Below are 21187 nucleotides of genomic sequence, written 5' to 3' on the forward strand. Positions count from 1 at the left end.
AAGAGAGGATTGAAAATAACGAAATGTATGCAAGAGAAGCATGACAAATTTTTGCATATTTTTGTCTTTTTCCGGTAACATGATGCTGCCATTTGCATTGCTGCGTTCTGATCAGCAATACACGGCTATGTTAAAAAACTGTACAATAAAGTTAATTTAAAATTCACTGTTTATGCCATTTAATAGTCTGATTTTTTCGAGAATTTTTTTATTGTTCAATAAAATGGTGAATCGACATCTTGTTGAATGGGATTTATAACATAAGTATTGTATCAAATAAAATATTTTTTTCGAACAATCTATCTCCCGTGATTTTTGACCTAGCGCCAAAAACTAAAGTTTTTCTGATTCCTTATGTCAATAGCGATGTACGTAGGATTTTTTCGATATTTTGATTTTAAGCGAAATGGCGCAGTTTTGAGTGAAAAAACATAGAGAATGTCATAAAAATCTACACAAAACCGTTAATCAATAAAAAGGTAAGCAATAAAAAATTTAACCCTGCGTACGTGACTAGAAAAATCTATTTTGAATAAACTGTAAAAATTTCAAAGCGACCAAAAATCATTTGCTCGAGTTACATTTCCGGCCAGTGATTTCGAGAAAAACGCGGTTAAAGTTTGCAGTACACATTGATTATACATAAGAAGCGTTGCGGCAAAATTGAAAATTATATTTTTGAATTGTTTTCGTTCTCCATGTTTTGGGATATAATTTTTTACATCCTAAAGCACATTTTAGACTAATAAATAGAAAATCGATTGTTTTAAAATTCTACAGTGGAGCAACCGCCTAAACAATTTATTATTTAAGATCCATAATTGACTAAAACGTTATTTTGCTAATAATGGTGCATACTATCGAGAACGTTATAGAGTTATATTGTTAGGCGCTAGCCACTCCAAGGGCTTGAATAGCTTCTCTAACATTACACTTAGTAGTTTGTCAGTTCAGCCAAATCTAACTGTTCCAAATCAAATCAAATGCTTATAGAAAAAGAGTGGAAGCTTACATCTTTTGAAAAGTTTGTATCATTTGCTGTTCTGCAACAGATTAAAAATGCTATAAAAATTATTTATTTGCTTCAGATAATTATGTCGTCCGTGGAATGGAAATCTGAAATTTTAGCCTGGTGGGACTTATTATACCATCCTACCCAACTAGTCTACTAACCATGCATATAGAATTTGACAGACCTACTTTGCTGAAAATGAAGTAATTCAAATTATCAGCACGATTATCCAATAATGCCTGAAATACCAAAAGTCCAGTAATTTTAATTAATAAAAATTATAATTAGTTACTTCCTATAGTCTGCCATCTGTCTGATAATGAATTGACAATTATAAATTTACAAATTGAACCTGATACTGGATGCAGACTAAATTTCTTGGACCAATCGTTCTGAATTTTGCACAATTCTTCTTCTTCACATAATTGCCCAGGCAACTACAAGAGCTTTTTGCAAACTGCTAAATATTATTATTTTACAATAACATGTTAATCGTTGTTTTAGCAATAATCGGACTTTGGTTTTAAAATACTACACAAAATTGAAAATCGACCAAAAAATAAAAGCTCCATTAATTACTTGTGAAATGCTGTGAAAAACAACTGTGCAAATGTATCAACGTTTGTCCAGTAGATTTTGAGTTATGGTGTATACCGCAAAACAAGATTTCGATGTGGCGCCTGACTGAAAAGACAAAGAATCTTTGCATCGAAAAAAAATTATAGTATCCAATTTTTTGCCGATAATACTTTACACAACCCACCCCCCTTAAGTTCCGACACGATTTAAGCGATTTTTCCGTATTCAACTTTTTGCGTCATTTTGCCAAGTCATCTGTCTAGTCTCAGCTTTCTCAGCTCTTTCATACCCTGTGCATATCTGTTCGATCATAAAGAATTAAACGAAATTTTGTACTACCGCGGAAATGCAAATCGTTCAAGATATACTACGAAACAATACAAGCAAGCTCCGATAACATTTAAATAACGATCAAAATGAGAATATTTGTAACAGTTTGTTTGCCGTCATATTTAAAAGTGTTGCTTAGGCTATATGGCATGGCTTCATTTACAATTTTTTATTCAATCTTAGTTTTGAACTCTTTCAAAAGCAGTAATAATATAAATAAACTTCCACTTGCTTACGGTGTTCTTTGTGGGAAGATACAACTAGAAAAGGGAACAAATTGTGATTATATATTCTTTTCCTTATGTAAAAATAACTAAAAAATTGTGAGCAAATTAAACTTCACTCATTTTGATAGCCATAGGTAAACTAACGAACGAAAACAATTTTCATCTCTGAATCCAATTATAAAATATCGTTCGACAGTTTGTTTCAAAATGATTCGACTTCTGCTAACCTGCAATATAACTCTTCGATGTGGCGTTTTGAAATGAGCGTGTAGCACCTTCTAGATATAGGACGATAAAGAATATTTAAAAAAATGCATTTAAAATTCGATTACACCTGTTTATCGTACGGGATAAAACTTGCTTACTTGCCCTCATATGGTTTGTGTGCAACATGGGCCATAATATTGCACATAAAGATCGAAAAGTTGATTCAAATTATTGAGATGCATGCAAGTGGAACATGGCGGCCTTTTACACTGTTTTCATTTGGCTTCGGGATGCAGCCATTTCTGCAATGACAGGTACTAACGTCTTAGGCCGGACTAAACTCAGGCCTAAAATCAAAGATAGTACCGTGTGGCGGTACCAACTAGATTCAAGCTTACCGCTATAAGAAGACTATCCAGCTTTTTACGTGCCATAATGGCGGTCTAAATTGTAATACTCGTAATACAGTGGCGGATCCAGGAGGAGGGTCTTGGGGGTCCGAACCCACCCCCCCCCCCTCCCCCGAAAATTTTGAACTTCTTGAGAAATTTTGAAATGGTTTCATTCATTTAAATTCATTCTAAGTTCAAAATCATTCCAAACCAGATTCGATAACCAAAACCGATTTTAATTGAATGAGGATATTACATATTACGTATTGTGCAATGAACATTTCAAGGTCGAAATTTTGGACCCCCTCCGAAATTTTTTTCTGGATCCGCTGCTGTCGTAATACGTTTAATTATCCTTTTTTGACAATAATCGTTTACGCCAGCTTGACAGCAACACCCAGTTGAAGATGTCGGACGTTCATTGAATAAACATCCAACGCATTGTACTAACGTAGGATGACTTAATCTCGTTGGGCGGTTGACGTAAATGATTATTGTCAAAAAAGGGCCATTAAACGTATTATGAAGTGAACAATTTAGACCGCCATTATGGCACGTAAAAAGCTGGATAAGTAATAGTTGAAATACTAATATCTGATTTATAGTGAAAGGCAAGTGTGACATTCCACTAAGTAGCTCAAAAAAAAATCGAGTTTTGTAAGAAATGTAAGACATTTGTTAAACAAATTTCAATGCGAGAGAGTGCAAAGTTGATACAACAATGGAAATGAAATGCATTTTTTTTTCAAATTTGGAACATAATTTTTATACATTCCTAGAGTGAAGTGCCCCTAATGACCAACTTTTAATCATGGTGAAACAAGATTTTCAGAAACAAATCTCGACAAACATATGATTACGGCCTAAAAGCCAACTGTCAAAATCCACTTTGAATGGAAATTCCGGACAAACCGTTACACGCCAATCACAGATGTTGATAATAAACGAAAGAGAAAAGTTTTCTCTTTCATAAACTGTTGTGAACTGTGTTCGACTAGTAACGGTTTGTCTGGAATTTCCATTCAAAGTGGATTTTGACAGTTGGCTTTTAGGCCGTAATCATATGTTTGTCGAGAAATTAACTACTGAAGGTAAAATTCTGTGAAAATAAATATACACCAACAGCCGCAAGTAGGTTAAATGGAGCAACATTCGCACCCTTGCGGAAAATTCATGAAACTTTGATTGCCAACGGGTGTGGCTCTCGCGTGTCTCTACAATCCCCCCGGTAAACAACACAGAACTCACGTGCTCAGTGTATGCTAGTGTGGGAAACTATCGGTGAACCGCGCACAAGATAAAGAATGAGATGTGAAAAAAACACCACTCACTTTACTCATCATAAGAAAATGGTCTGTCCCAAGACGCGAGATAACAGGTATGCTAATTCGTTTGCTGAAATACATACTTCTAATTTCTTTTGACGCACCGCTTTTAGAAAAAATCTCGACAAACATATGATTGCGGCTTAAAAGTCAACTTTCAAAACTCTTTGAAAGGAAATTCCGGACAAACCGTTAGTGGCTAAAGAGAAAAGTTTTCTCTTTTTCATTAACTGCTATGAACCTTGTTTAGTATGTTTGTCGAGAAATATTCAATGAAGACTTTGTTTTATTAAAACTGATAGAGTTCTGTGCAGGTTTCGAGCTTTGTAATATTGCACAGCAAAGCGGAAAAAATTGAATGCAAAATGAAGCATGTGGGAATGTTGAACCTTGTCTTGAAGATTCACTTATTCCAGCCTAATTTGATATGCACTGTTTCACGTGAAGGACTTTTGAGTTGTTGTATGGAGCTGTATTCCACTACTTATATAAACATTAAGTTCCCCAAAACAAGCTGCCTAACTGTGAGCTCTCGCAAACTCTATGATAAAAAAAATAAAACGTACAAAAAATCCTTACAAAAATATCGAAAATACCGGTCTATTATGCATATAACAATAGTAATCGATAACGGAAATCATTTGGACGGTTTCACCAGCTTTCGCTAACGATAAAACCAGTGCTTTCAACCCTACTAGCATCCCTGATTAGTGTTGTTTTGGTAGTTGTCTAGGTTAAAGACTTTATTGATATTGGTCCATTTTTAATGTGTTTTTAGCCAAAGGGGTTTTTAACCTAAATAAACCGAATCCGAGAGCGGAAATGTGAACTTTTTAACCAAAGTTTGTTAAATTGAACAAATAAACTGTGCCTAATAACATGCATAGCAGATGTGCTTAATAACATACATAACAAAGTATTTCAACAAGTGAGTCTGCAGCGGAGCTAGTGTGATGCGGCTTGGTCGCATATCCTAGGCGAAGGATCCTAAGCAGCGCAAAGCCGCTGAGGATCCGTTGGACGCGATGTTGATCAGCCCACCGCCGGAGTTATAAGCCGACTGAGCGGTAGCAAAGTCAGACAGTATGTACAAAAGCGATGTGACGCAGCCTCATTAGTCAGTGTTCGGTTGACTAATGTCACTATGCCACATCGCTTTCTGCTGTATTGTCCGTCAGTCGACTATAAACTAGTTATCCCGAATAGAAATGTACAGTAACAAAACCATGATTTTCATTCTGTAATTCAGTAATTTTACAATAATTTACAGTAAGTTTTAGTGTTATGCAACAATACAAAACAATAAACTTTGACATTTTTACAGTAAATTTCAATGTAAAATAGACTTTTACAGTGAAAAAGGGGGGTGGTTATGTATCTTTACATTAAAAAAATCAATTTTTCTCCATACATTTTTTTTCTCGAAAACAGTAAAATTTAATGTGAATGCACTGTATCAGTTTTTTGCTGAACAGTGAAATTTATTGTTACATGAAATTTTATTGTAAATCTACTGTGAGAACTTGGCATCGAACAATGTTGAAACAGTAATAACTGTAATATTTGTTGTTTTATGATTGTTTGTAGGGTAAATGCTATTGTAAAATTCTGTCCGGGAAGCAGCGCAAAGCCGCTGAGGATCCGTTGGAAGCAATGTTGATCAACCCACCGCCGGAGTCATAAGCCGACTGAGCGGTAGCAAAGTCGGACAGTATGTACAAAAGTGATGTGACGCAGCCTCGTTAGTCAGTGTTCGGTTGACTAATGTCACTATGCCACATCGCTTTCTGTCATTAGTGTCATTACTGGAATTGTATGAGAATTCCATCATTACTCGCCATACACGTTCATTAAAAGTGACATTACTGCTCAGTAATGACATTACTAACGCCTCGTGTACCGGGCCTTAATAAACTGCAAATGTTCGGGATAAAAAGTTTTTCGGAGCAAAGCAAAAATGTACGACGAACGCCTAAATTTTCAAACACAGTCAAACTTCATGTATTACCTCACCTGGAAAATAAAAGACGTCATTTTTATGAGAAACACCATGCCACACCTCACCAATTCACGTAAGGAACTCAGAGCGACCAGCAATGAGCGCAAGCGAATTTGATCTGTCTTCGTCGGTCGGTCGGTCGGTATGTTGCATAGTGGCAAGCGAGAAAAGTTGTTATCCGATTCGTGAACGTAAAGTGAAGTTGGTTTGCCGTGGTCATGAAGAACGAAAAAAGTGTGTAAATTAAGGGAGAATTCCACAACGTGTGAACATAACCCGCGAGTTGGCGTTTTCAATTGAAAGTGCGTATAATCGAGTCCCGTAGTTGCTTCCGGAGTGCGTACGACTTTTTGGGAGATTGCGTTTCGTCGTGCTTTCTTCCTTTTCCTGTATCTTCGTCGTTGCTACCACTGCCCGGAGGGGACGGAATATATTCCTGAGCTGTGAGGTCTTCTTCCCTTCTGTAATTGCTTTGTGTTCGCTGTGCGCGTGAGTGGTGGCGAATCAGGATTTCGCACCACCACCACTAACATAAATCAGTGAGTTATCACGATTGTGGTACGCTGAATAACGTGAGTGGCAATTGTGAGATGTGTTATTTCTAGCCTGGTGAGTGCAGTGCAGTCAGATATTCGGATAGTTTTTGCGGGGAGATATTTTTTTTGCTGCTAGCCTTGAAAGAAGGTAAGACAAACGATATCTCTGTAATAGAACAACAAATATTTTAGTTAAAAATGTTTCCACTTTATCAGTAGAGAGCTCTTCTGTTAGATTTAATTTTTATACGTGTCAAACTCAATCCAGCATGGTATCATAAATGCTAAATAAATTTCAAATTGCAACAAATTTCTAGTTCAACTATAAATTTTAGTGTTGAACAAAGAAATGGACAATATCTCAATTGGGTAATTAAATGAAGAGTACATCTCTTTATTACATAAGTTGATTGAGTCAAGATCCTAAAAGTAGTACAATATATGTCGAATACTTCAGAACGATTTCAGTTGAGGTTTTATGATAATGATTGACTTGATTAACAATATAGGACTTGGTGCTGGTTTTACACACATGGATAGGCTTTGTTGACATTAGGGTTAGAATAATTGAATGGAAAATGTGGCCATATATGTTAAATTTTGAAAATATTTTTTATTGCGTACAAAAACGTTCGAAACTGTCTATATCATCAGACAAGACCGAAACAGCATGTGGATTAATGGCCAAATTATTGTTTACTTTATCACTCTGAAAGCAAGGTTTTTCTATTTTATTTTTTTCGTTTCGATTATAGAGCTCTTTATATTTAGGGTCATTTGCCTCTGTTTTTCGGTTTAGAAAGATTTCTAGCTCTACGTGTGAAGATGGTAATTGAAATACATTAGTCACCGCAAGGTAACTTTTTGTAAAAGTTTACGTACGTAAAATTATAGGTTTAAAATTCTAAAGCTGTGCAAGATGAATAGGATATTGCGTTTCGAAAATAGAGCCAACGACCGTAATCCAATTTACGAACGCATCAAAAATATAATAGTTGGGATAGATTTGGGAAGCGAGCCATCTCGAGAGCCGAAGCATGGTCACTAAGACTACAACCGCACGAATGCTCAATTAAAATAGTTACCAACAAGGATAACATCGTGGATGTTTCTTTCCAGTTGATCCAGTGTTCTCAGGAAAATTGGAAAACGTTGAAGTTGAAGTTTGATACTTGGCTAAGCGCCTGCTGCGGTTTGAATGCTAGAAAAAGCATCTGCATTACCTCGATTCCTTAATATTTAAAAACGAGCCCATCGTACCTCTACAAACATTACGCGAAAAATCTCTGCAGTGAGGTCATACGGGGGAGGTTGTTATCAAGAGGATTATGTGAGAATTTTTCTGGTGACTAGGGATGGCAAATTCCGTTAAAAGATGCGAAACTTGTACGTTGCTTTCCAGAAAAAGTCCCCCAACTCCGTTGTCATCTCGCGAACCCTTCACATAGATTTCTTAACAGCAACGGGTTTTGGTTCGGAGAAATTTCTGGTAGTCACGGATACGTACTCACGATTTCTGTATGTAATCGAGATGCATAATTTAAACACTGCAAGTACGAATGCCGCTCTTTGTGATTTTTTTCAAACTCAGGGATTGCCCAAAGATTTTGCAAAGCGACAACAGTCCGCCATTCCATAGCACAAATATTTGTAATTTCTGAGAAGAGAAGGGCATGAAATCTCGTAAAGCTATTCCCTTATGTTCGCAATTGGCTGCCACTCATTCCAGTTGGTCTGGGTTCAATCCCGGCTGAGGTCGTTGAGATTTTTCTGAAGTGAAAAAATCTGTGGTCACGCCTTCCTTCGGAAGGGAAGTACAGCCGTTATTCGCTGTCCATGAGTTGATGGATTGATATCTAGTCCAGATAGTGGAGTCACCTCTCTCTGGCGTCGACCATGAAGAAGCAGAATTCAACTTCTATACTTACTAACAATTATCCCCCCGTGATACTTGTGGAGTGCGTATATACGGCCTCTAGCAAAAGCAAGTATCGGACTAGCATTCCTTCTCTTTCCTTCCGCGATCTACATTCGGGTCTGGCCGGGGCCGGTATTGATCAATAAACACCAGGAGTTTCATATTGAAAGATGTTTCGCTACTCCCAAGCATAAATATCTACCGATTCCCTGTGCAATTTCAGCTAGTTCAGATCAATAATGGAGTAGCAGCCAGGGGTGGTTGCTCAAGCTCCCTTAAGTCGGAAATCGAACGGAATGGCAGTGCGGCAAAATCAAGGATTTATTAAAGCGCTCGAAATGACGGGCTCGAAATGACTGAAATAATTGGTGGTCAGCCATTCAACGATTTGTGCATAATCACAATACTCTTGTGCTTGCTCTTGTGCCTCGTGCAAGGTTGATGGTCACGCCGTTTGAGCTGATGGTAGGGTCGAGATTTCGGGGAACCTTTCCAAGCCTTTGAAAAGAGAATATCGCAAGGGAGTTGGATCGAATTGGTTTGAGTGAAAGAGATTCGGAAGCAAAACTTTCTAGCAAAAAGCATGTGGACGCTTTTAATGGAGCAAGGGAGTCCGCTGCAAAAATTAGCGATATTGTTCTACATAAACAACTTAAATAAAAAACTGACGCCTCATTCCCACCGAAACGTTCTACAGTTATTGCCAGGCAAGGTGTAAAAGTAGTAGTAATGAGTGGAAACGGAATACAGTATGCTCGTAACGTCCACGATGTAAAACTGGCACCATTTACAGAGGAAATGCATCCTACAAACAGTGAGCAACTCGATGCTATACCAGGCGATCCAACACTAAGCTTCATCGAAGACGGGTAAACTTTAATTCCAGTTCCGTTTGCAGTGAGGTGATTAAATGAAGTAGCTCTTTTTGATCTATCATTGTAGCCGATATGATGGAATCGTCGGAACTGCTGTCAATCAGAAATTTAAAATTGCTCGTACGTTCATGGAGAAAAATGTGGCATTGTCGCTTCAGATGAACGATTAGTTTTTGAATGGATTTTCTTGCAGAATTCGCGGCATGTCTGTGTGTGTCTGCTGTACTTGCGATGTTACCAACAAATTTCACCATCTCTTGACGATTTAGATGCCGAACGAGTGCGTTGTGGATCACTCTTTGACGCTCGCATATGCCGTATCTCGGTCGTGGGAGTCGCAGTTTGGTTCCCCATATCGTTGCACTTTATCCTCCATCGCCGCTAGTTTCTCGATTCTACCGTCGCTGACAGAAAAGATTGCTTTAACGTTAGGTGGTATCCTTTGAAGAAAAAGCATCTTCAATATGTCGTCTGTTACATTTAATCCTGTGGCTAACTCTTGCATCTTTGCTAGTAAGTGTCGGCTAGGGTTGTGGTACCGGTAATACCGGTACCGAAAATCCCGGGAATACCGACCCATTTTTGGTACCGTAATACCGGTACTGAACAAAAGCCAGTACCGGTATTTTCGGTACTATACAATTTTTTATGACAAATATGTTAACTCTGCAGGGGGATCTGTTTCAAAATATCGGTCTGCAAGTTAACGTTTAATTATATTAATTTGCCTTCTAAATAAATCGTTGAGATAACACCTTTATGTGGGAATGAGGTGGGGTCATCATCATAATAATTCTAGAAGTTAAAGTTTTATTAGCGACATTCTGATTGATTTCCATTATTCACTGGGTGGCGCGTAATAAGACTATGGTCTAAGTCATGTCTGTATTTGGTTTGCTCTTAAACCTTTATCTATAAAAGAACGAACAACGATTTAGTAGCTAACAGTTTTAGACTTGGTGAACTGCTTCGAATGGGGCGATTTGTAATAATTGGTGTTCGGAAAATTCTGCAAAACTCCATAGTTTACAGAAAAGCAAGGAGCCTTGATATGCATTAGAGAATACTAGGCAAACGACGTAAAGGTCGGAACCAATTTTCAGAAAAGCAAGAGAGGAAGTGCGATTAACCTGCTCGGATTTACTGCCATTCTCGCTTTGATTTACTGCTGTTAATAGGGTTTCATACATTTACCATCTGTTCAAATCGACGAAAGTCGCACCACTTAGCAGTTATTGATTTCAAAGTGGCCTAGATTTCGAAATAAAAGAAGGTGCCCTATATGAAAAATATTTTCTGTGGAATAAGTCTTGCCATTCCGAAGCAATTAAAAATAATAAATATGTTTTTTTGATCAGCACAAATCAATCATCTGAGAATAAGATCATCAGCTTGAGCTTTCAATTTCAGTTTGAACCTTTTTTTGATTTAAAAAAAAAAATATTCGAGTACCGGTACTTTACCGGTACTACCGGTACTAAGGGCTTCAGTACCGTAGTACCGGTTCTCGCCAAAAAGGGTCGGTACTGCGAACCCTAGTGTCGGCCGCATATCACCAAAGTCACAGAAACCTAGCAGCCGCTCGAGCCTTGAAATTTTGTAATCAGGCGAACTGCGGTTCCACCTGGGCAAACCACATCATCGGTGCATTTTTTTTTCGAAAATTCAGAATCTTGACGGCGACATTTACCGCAACCGCATATTGACATTTTGATTTTTACTAGTTCGATCGTAATTTTTGTCGGAGTCACTAATGTGAGAAGCGTCGAGGTGAAATAAAGCGAACGAACAGTATTCGAAGCGCCTATGTAAAACTCTTTGCAAATCTGTATTAAGGAAAACGTACAAATTTGTTTCAAAACAAGAAGTTGCGCGAGGTGCAAAATTGAAAAAAAAACTTTCTAGTCTGTGCATTATAACAGTAAACTGGAAATCTGTAAAGTTTTCAAACTCTGCAGAACATTCAAAATCTGTGAAATACCTTTGCACCTGGAATGTTTTACATGAACAGATACCGATGGGTGCGCGCAACTGTTTTTAGGTAGTGACACCATATTCATGATTCTTTTTTAATTTTAATTCCTAAGTAAGCCAAGATTCGTCTCTTGACATAATTTTGTATCAGAAAGACAAGTTTATTATTTATCTTAGTGGAACAAATATTTTAAAAAATGTTTTGGGTTACTCGAAAATCAGGTCGAATCGTTCAACGAATTGACGCGGAATTGGGTCATTGAGTTATATATAGTTTTCCGTTTCATTCGATAAATTTTAGGTTTTATATACATAATATAACATTATTTTAAAAAAAATTCGATGTGATACGTAAAAACGATTTTTTTGCTTTTTAAAATAAATCTTATGTAAACTTGGCAACCATACATAGGAAAACTGCGGTTGTTTACATTTGGCCTATCAAGACAACACCCAAAATGAAAAAAAAAAAAACTATGCATTGGATGGTGTTTATGTCAAATAAAAATCACCCTGCGGGAAAACCGGGAAAGCATGCATTAATTTTCTCTGACAGGGCATCATTTGTCGTGAAATTCGATATGTCAAATGCTTCGGATAGTGTCAAATCCAGACTGCTAACATATTTCTTTATTTTGAATTTTTATATTATTTTCACGTTTCCTGAGTTGGAAAAAAAACATTGTTGCAATCACAAAAATCAACCTTATCGATGTATGTAATAAAAAAAAGATTTTTTCCTCATTTAATGACCCAATTGCTCAATCACTGCTCTACGCACCAACCTAGAGGACCGAAACCCTCAATTAAGCTGATAATACTAACAAATACAAATTAAATACGCGAAGGTCCCATACAAAAGGGTAAACAGTTTTTGGCTCATCGAACAAACCAATTACGCTACCCAATCTTCAAACATTTCAATTGATTTCTACCTCCTTCGGTTTTGAACGCTCCACAAACATTACCACCCAAAAGTTAACTACTGTATCGATTTTGTTGGTTATTTTCGGCAAATTTAAAGCTAAGAGAAACAAAAGCAATGAAACCGAAAGACGGAAAGACGTATTCTAGAATCAGTTAAAAACTTAGAACAGAAAATTAGGACTAGGCAGGCTCGTATGGACATGATCGAAAGGAAATGTCAAATATTCTTTGCTTTCTGCAAGGAGGAGTCGAACGTTGCACCCACGTCTACTGGTGGTTGATAGAACATAACGATAATGTTTTACCGTCGACACAGGTATAATTATTAAAGAAATCTCGAATTTTCGTCAACAGGTAACCAAAACAATTGCATGTGTCAATGGTTGCAAAAGTGAACAAATTCGTCCGTGAAGCCAGTTTTAGCACTATTTCATCAAAGTACACTGTTACTTTGGCAGTGTACTTCGGTGTACCATATATATGTATTTGGTACTAATAACTGTTCGAATTCAAATAGTCAAAATTTAATGGCTATAATGCCGAGCATTAGCCGCACTAGCATTTTTGTGAGAAATGTCCAGGTTTTTTCAGCTTTATTTATATCGTTCTTTATAGAAAATGTGCTTGAAGGATTTAGGTCCGATTTCTTCACCCTCGCTTGATGCTTAAGCCAGGTACTGGTGAACCTGGTTTAAAAGTTAAGCGAGGGTGAAGAAATCGGCCTTTAATGGTTCAACGTGCTCTATCTATTTGTATGCAATTAACCCGGATAGAATTTAGCAGTTGCATCAACCTTGCAAACAACCATACAATAAATATTATGGTTCTTGCTAGTTCAAGATAATTCTATGATGAGTTCTCACAGCAGATTCACAATAAAATTGAATGTAAAAATTAATTTACTGTCCAACGAAAAAACGATACTGTAATTTCACATTAAATGTTACTGATTCCGAGAAAAAAATGGATGGAAAAATCGATTGCCTTGTACGCAGCGCACCTGGGTTCGAGTCCCGACCCCGCACATAAGGATAGAAATTTTTCACAAGAGATTTTTCTAACCCGAAGAGGCGAATGACCTTAAGGTTAAAACCTCTAGTCGAAATAAAAAAATGCATGGAAAAATCCAATTTTATGTTTAGATACATAACCACCCCCTTTTTACTGTAAAAGTCGATGTTGCATCTTTACATTTACTGTAAAACCGTTAAAGTTTATTGCAGTACATTCTGTAAACTATTGTAAAATTATTGTTACCGAAAATTTCCTTTCCTTAACCTGATATGAAGCTTATGCTACATACAAAATACAGAAATACAGAAAATTATGGTTTCATTACTGTACATTTCTATTTGGGAGGACTTCATCGATCTGAATTTTCCCTTTGGGAGCACTTCACGCTAGTGAGAAACCGACGAAATTCACCGCTCATTCGTTCGTGCGGCGAGTTTCACATTCACACCCACACCGTTCGCCGCTCGAAGCTCGCCTTCATTTATGATGGTCGTCGTCTCGTCCTCGCTTCAAACTCACTTGACAGCTCCGCTAGTGTCAAATCGCATTGCATGCGCGAGTGCAAACGTGGTGTGCGTGTTTACAAATTCACACTATCGCAAATACTGTGTGAGTGTCAGCGAGATTCAGCCAGCACCAGCAGGCCGCAGAGCAGAATAACTACACCACAGTAGCGAACAGCAGCAGAGCCAGTGCCGAGTTTTTCCTCAGCGGACGGGTCGCGGTACATACACCTATACCCACCTATAGGTAACAAAGTGGATGCAAAGATTTTTCGAATGGTCGACTTTTTCTTTCTGCGGTCGCAAATTCCCTGCCGCAAATCGCGTAAACCGTTTGTTGGTTGTGCAGTGCGGGGCACATTTTGCGAAGTGAACACACAATTGCTCGGACCAGGACAGTGATTTGAGCTGGAAGTGCGTCAAGTGGTGAAGTTGAAAATTTCAAGGCCTTTCCCCATTTGGGATTGGGCGAGATTGAGGAACTTGCGGTCAAGGAAGCTGCAGCTACGGGAAATCATTCGGTGGAAGTTAAAGGTAATTCTTCGACTTGGTTTCTGCTGTATCGCCTGGGTTGCTGTCACGGAACCAAAAGTTCATACTGTGTTCCTTCCTGCAGGAAGAAAAGTGAAAGCTTTTCCTTGAGGAAGAGTGATTGTCCTTTCTCTTTGTGTAGATGACCTGCACTTTCCTTTTTACCGGTGCATTCTATCGGCACTCTCGGAGGAACGCAGAAGATCGTACGCTGGCACCGGTACCGCTAGGAACATTTGTCCTCGTTTATCCAAAGTCTTATTTCGTACATAAGTTAGTCGCCGCCTGGAAGTGGCCCCAAAAAATTCGGCAATTGAAAGAAATTTTCGATAGTTTCCTGTTCCTGTGAAAACAAAGACATTTCCCGAGACATGCGTATTCCGGCGGTGGGTACACTCTGTTACTCATGTTATCCGTGAAACGCGTGCACCAAAGCGAGAGGTAGGAAAGAGCACCACCGCCGCCGTAGATGGGTTGTGTATCGCATTTTACTGAGCTGCGAGAACCAGTTTGCTGCCGTCGTACGAGCGAGAGACGGCGAACCATCCCAAACCAAATTTAATTCGCAAAGCCAGCCAGAAAGAGAAATGTGTTTCCCTCTGGAGAGGTTCTGCCGGCGCGGAGAATGTGGTCAACAGCAGAGGACACATTGGTCGAAGGGACCAATCGATCTAATATTTTGGGTATGACACCAAGGATATTCGGGAATTTGCTGGAATGATGCAGTGAAAGAATTTTTTGGGACACAGGTTGATTTATTTATTTTGATCAGAAATTCAATTCACTGGTCAAGCTTAGCTCTTGGACAAATATTTAGGACTTGGACAAATTTTAGGACTTCGTGGTGTAGTTGAACCTGTTTTTATTTCTAATTAGTACGAACTAAAGAGTAAATTTCCATTGCGAAAGTTCGCTAATGTGATTTTAGTAGTTTTACCCCTACTGGTAACCAACATTTTGAAAGAGTATTTTTTCCTTTAGAGAACTCTAATCTCATAAATATTAGCAATTGAAGTTCTTTCGATGAAATTGACTTCTACAATTAATACAAAGGCGATGAGAATCGCTCTTGCAATCCAAAACAAGTTTAGAAAATTCAGGCTTCGAAAAATTTGGATTAATATTGACTAAATTTTCGAACACGAACAATTCGAATTGAAGAAATGGAGAGTCGATTGACCTATACGAAGCTCGATTCCAAACCCAAGCGAGCTACATATTTTTCTAATCCGCAAAGTTGGCTAGTTACCCTTAGGATAAAGCGCGTATATCTTTGATGGGCACTGCAGGAAATATTTTTTGCATTTCTTATAAACTGCAACATTCAATAAAAATCCAAAAATACCATAATATTTCCAGGAGATTTCTAATGCTTCTGAGAGATGATGCTATTATAAAATGCGCGAACTATCGGATATTTCACAAAAACAGATTTAGTTCGAGAACATGCAAGAGATATAGGTAGTTGGTAGTGAATATCAGATCGAACAATTAAATCCGAGAAGAATTGATATTGGACTTGGCATTAAAATCAATCAGTAGTATTTAAAGTATGCCTAGAAGATTGTGTAGAGGGTAGTGACAATATTGTAGTTGCGGTTATGTGTGATCTCGCTTTACAGACAGGATACGATCACCGTCCAATGCGATAATTGTGTTTTTTTCTGGGACGTCATCCTAGCCCAGTGATATCATAAGGCTATGTGCATTTAGGCCGGAGTCACAAGGGTTACAGTTTTGAGTCCTATCTATGGGGGATTTTTTCACTTAATTGCTTTCGTTTAACTCACCATTTCGATCTGGTGGATTCCACTATAAAGTATTTCATATGGGAGAATAGTATACCTTTGTTCACAAGACTATGCCGCCCAATATGGATTCGCATGAGAAAAATAGATGAGAAAGGCAAAACGCTGCGTTATCGTTGATGGAGAAATATTATATCGAAGCACACATTTCGTAGTAAAAGGGGCTTTTATAAATATTAAACTTTATTAAGAAGTGTGAAAACAGGAATGCAAACTGAGCTATTTCCGTTGTTGCGTTGCGCTGTGAAGATGATTTTGGCGAATGCACACTGACTTCATCATGTTTGACTGCTGATTATCTAATAAGAGTTTCTTAGGAAGTGCTAAGTAGGAATTCTTACCGATACGACCCATATTAAGACCTTAAAAGTATGATAGCCATCATTGTCGACCGCCCCCATCTCCATCGTTCACGGGGAAGGATAAAGGATTAGGTAAACGGGAAAAGTTGATGCTTCACCTACTTAACGGACGGACGACGATTGCTCAGACTCTCATAGGTGTCGCGAAGTTGGTGGTTTGGAAGGGAATAGGGTCTAGGATTCGCTCCAAGCAAGCGATGCGACCTGTAAAGCATAGTTTATAAGGTAGTGGTTTAATTAATTTTCGAGAACACGATCGCTCGAAAAAGATCTTATTTAGTTTTTATGTTCTTTTTAAACTCTGGGAAGCCGGCTACTGAGAGTATCCTATGTTTTCTAAACAAAAGCAATTTCAATGGGAGTATTGCCTAGAAAAGTTAATCTTATCTGCGTAATGGGCCGGATCACTATTTATTGCGACATTAGTTAGACTAATTTCGCTATTCCTTCTCTACGATATATTTTTGGGTTGCAAACTACCGAGTGATAATACGTTATATAGACAAAGAGTTATGATAGCTCGAGATGTTATAAATCAACGAAAGTATTTCCTGTTTACCATATCGGATTGTTTTTTGAAATTACGATTGTATCGAACATTCAATACAAAGGAAATACAGAGGATCGTTAACCTGATGCACGGGTTTGTTACCAATAACGGAACTTGAAATTATATTCATTAAAACAGACGCGGCGTATTGAGTACGTATTAAACCGCGATCGTCGATACCTGTCAAATCAAAGTCCCGTTGGAGCCGCCCTCCGAGCAACTACTCATTTTTACGGTATTGTCTTCTCGACTAGATCCGTTTGCACCCTCTCATTCTGCCACTCTCGGCAGAAGGCCGAGAGCATCCTGTCGTCGCCGGTCTAAGGACCAAATATCATCAATAGACCTAGACTCGCGTAGAGGAATGAGATAGAAGTGAAAGCTAACCAATGAACATGACAGCAAAATACTTATTCTTCGTGCTGACATAACTGGAGGTGATTGCCAACTGGTCCCCGAACCCTCTCGCGAATTGTCAATTCTCAAACCTCATACATGATTGAAGTCATCATTCCACTAAAACAAGGCCATGTGTTTTCCCTATGCACATTGAATACTCTGTGAATCAGTTCCCCCGTTGGTAAGACAAACCCTAAACAAACATAGAAATTAGTTTGTTTAATCTAATGAAAAGTTGGCCGACCGGCGGATAGGTGTTCCCTTACAGTACCATCACATCAACGAACACCCAAAATATGCCACAAAATATCTGCAATCCCGAATATAAAAGAATCAAAACCTCTACTCATTTGCAATAAAATAAGAAAGCAAAAAAAAACAGTTGAATATCCAAGGCTGCTCATTTTCAAAGATAACACCGCCGATGAAACACCCAATTAAAATAGGTGACAAGGGACGCGGACGAAAACAGCTGAGCACCGACCGGCTGGTTTGCCACCTATTTTTCGGGCGAAGAATTTTGGGGGCGACACCTGGTAATCGCTAGTTGCCGGTGAAACGACAATTATTTCAATAAGCCAATTTTTCTTATTGCCGTATTTTTTCACTTTTCGGATCGAATTTTTTTCTCTGAAAAACCATTTTTCACTATTTTTAGTATGTGCACTGTGTTTCTAGTTGTTTTCTGTACACTTTTATTGCCCTTGCATCGGGAATTGCCGGCCCGTAATACGAGTAAAGGATTATTTTTTTTTCATTTGCCGGAATTCGATTTTCACAAACTGTCACACCTCGCGTCAGTCGAAAATATGCCGAAAAAGGCTTTTATAAGCCACTTCATTTTGTATAACCGTTATTCACACTTTCGATAACCGGGAGGCAGTAAACTGTGGCGAAAATGATGAAAATTAACCGACTCGAAGGGAGCTCTACGAGAGTCAACCGCTCGCGACGAAGATACACACTCGAATGCCACGTACATGTATACCGTAAACCGGGGTGACATTGATCACTTTTCGAAGTAATCATTGCATATTTTTGGACGCAACACATTTTTTTCAAGTTTATTATTTTTAAACCATGTACTGATGTAAGGAGAACAAGATTGGATGGTTTTACCTAAAATTGTCCGCTTACAGCTATTTTTCCAAAAATGATTTCAAGTTGATGTCCGTTTTCGTATTCCGGGGTGACTTTGATAACCTGCATGTTCACCCACATTAAGTTATTGATGTCAATGTTTTTCATTCAAATGTTTGTTTAAACTAATTCTGGAAAGATACTCATTGTTAAATAGATGTTAATTGGTATTATACAAAGTATTCAATGTACTGTAAAATTCGAGTAACCAAAATTCGTATAATTTGTGTCCATCTAGAATAAAAGATTCTGAAAACCTTTAAAACTGCTAAAATTGTTTTATTTCAGTGCTTTATCAATATACAAAATGTTTCATCCATTTTTACACGTTGGAATATTGAACAATAAAAAAAGTTGTGAGCTTTAGCTTAAAAAAATTTGAAATAATTGCCAACTAGTTTCACAAAAAAATGTATTTAAAATAAACAAACTCTTAAAAGTAAATTTGGCACATCCCACTCTAAAGGAAAATAAAATCTCGCTTGTAATTTATTACTCTTGCTCAAATCTGAGATTTATTTGTTTTATAAAAAATAGACACTTTATGAAGCTTCGTAAAAATAAGGTAAAGTCAAATTTCGGTTTTTTGTAGTTTTTGTACCCAAAAACCGAACAAAATACTCAAACAGTATAACAAACCAGTATTTCATAAGTTTAGAGTAAAAATCATTTCAAACTAAAATGATTCGGTAGACTATTCTGGTTTAAAAAGCAATCTACGAAAAAAGTTTCGAGTGATCAAAGTCACCCCGATGATCAAAGTCACCCCGGTTTACGGTACTTGCGAAAAGTGCTATTGATGCATGTCTGATATCCGACCTCACAACTCGCGATATTTGTGCTGTCACGGTAAATATGACTGTTTGACAACATAAACAAGAAATACGTCTATTGTTCGGCATATTTGCCGCTTAATGAGCTATCACCTTCTGATGATTTCAAAAGAGTTGTATCATACTGTGACAAAATGGGTTTCCCCTCATAATCGGCAGTGATGCAACTGCCCACAACATAATTTGGGTCAGCTCATATATCAATTTGAGAAGCACCGAATTAATGGAATACTTAAGTAGTGCAAATCTGCACATTCTTAATGCAGAAAACCGCCCGATATTTCCACGAGCTGGCCTTCTCTGCCTCTGGTGTTAGATGTAACTCTTTGCTCTGACGGTATAACGCATGAGTTGGCAAACTGGCTCGTACCAAACAAGCTCGAACCGTCGTTATCTGATCATAAGTACATCGTCTTTGATCATTTAAATGTCTCACTAAATACCGTTACATATCGTAATCCCAATTCTACGAACTGGGACCTCTACGAAGAGGGTTTGGCGACTAGGTTTCATAGGTATTTTCCGACGATTGAATCTCCAAGTGATTTGAATGAGGTCACGGATAAAACAAGTAGCAGCTTATCAAGAGGCTTGTCCGCTTCGAGTCATGCGTGCTTTTAGAGGAACAGCTAGGTGGAACACCGAACTTGTTCCACTCAAAAAGTTATGAGAAGAGCTTGGAATCGCAGACGCAGGGACGGGTCGGATGCATTTAAGTTGGCTAGCAAAGTATACAGAAATGCCCTTCAATTCTCTGAGTGAAGTGGTTGGAAATACCTTTGCACAAATGTCTCAAGTCTCAATGAGACTAGTAGATTAAATAAGTTACTTTCGAAATCGAAAAACTTTCATATCAGTTCAATTAGAACTGTTAATGGTGAGTACTCGTCTGACGAAGATGTAGTACTCAACTGTCTTTTTGACACACACACACACTTTCCAGGCTGTATAGAGCCATCACTGGTGACTGCCCCTGAGTTTTTCTCTGGTAGTTCTAATTCTTGGGTATTTGCTCGTAGAATTGTGACAACCGAATCGATCAAATGGGCGATTGAAAGTTTTGTTCCGTATGTCTCCTAGAAAGGATGGAATCACTCCAGATCTACCACAAAAAGGCTATGAACATTTCAAACATATTTTGAAAAAGATCCTTACTTGTAGTCTTGCAACAGGATACATTTCATTAGCGTGGCGGGAAATAACCGTCAAGTTCATTCCCAAAGGTGGCCGCCTCACTTATGAGGAGTCAAAAAGCATTAGACCGATCAGTCTGACCTCCTTCCTTCTCAAATCAGTGGAACGTTTAATCGACCACTACATTCGGGATGGTATAGCGTGAACGGGCATCCGCTGCATGTAATGCAACATGCATATCAGAGGGGGACGTCCACTACCACCCTGTTACACAATGTTGTCTACAACATTGAAAAAACTTTTTCACAAAAGTAATCAAGTTTAGTTTTTCTCGATATTGAAGGTGCTTTTGACGACGTGTCTTTCGATTCCATTTTGGAAGCAACACGAGGTCATGGAGTACCTTCATATATCACGAACTGGATACACGCAATGCTTAGCATCCGACATCTGTGCTCATCGTTAAGACAAGTAGAGATAAGGAAACTGCCAATTTTCGGCCAATGTAGACGGGCTTTCGGCAAATCTTGGGGACTCAAACCCAATTACATTCAGCGGAACTACACAACAATTGTTAGACCAATACTGGCATACGGGTGCCTTGTTTGGTGG

At 38.2% G+C, this 21187-nt stretch overlaps 1 protein-coding gene across 6 annotated transcripts in view; it reads left to right on the forward strand.

Moving 5' to 3' along the window:
• The first annotated feature begins 6178 nt into the window (after positions 1–6178).
• The window catches only part of LOC131679043 (transcription factor mef2A), a 297358-nt gene continuing 282349 nt past the window's right edge, over positions 6179–21187 (forward strand). For 3 of the 6 annotated variants that reach the window (XM_058959580.1, XM_058959575.1, XM_058959578.1), the window contains exon 1: positions 6179–6755. The gene's annotated coding sequence lies outside the window, so the exon portion shown is untranslated. Of the gene's footprint in view, positions 6756–13958; positions 14353–21187 lie in introns of those variants that run through there. The other 3 variants (XM_058959577.1, XM_058959579.1, XM_058959576.1) reach the window with 3 other exon arrangements.

The sequence above is a fragment of the Topomyia yanbarensis genome, chromosome 2, assembly GCF_030247195.1.
Source record: "Topomyia yanbarensis strain Yona2022 chromosome 2, ASM3024719v1, whole genome shotgun sequence".
NCBI classification, from domain to species: Eukaryota; Metazoa; Arthropoda; class Insecta; order Diptera; family Culicidae; genus Topomyia; species Topomyia yanbarensis.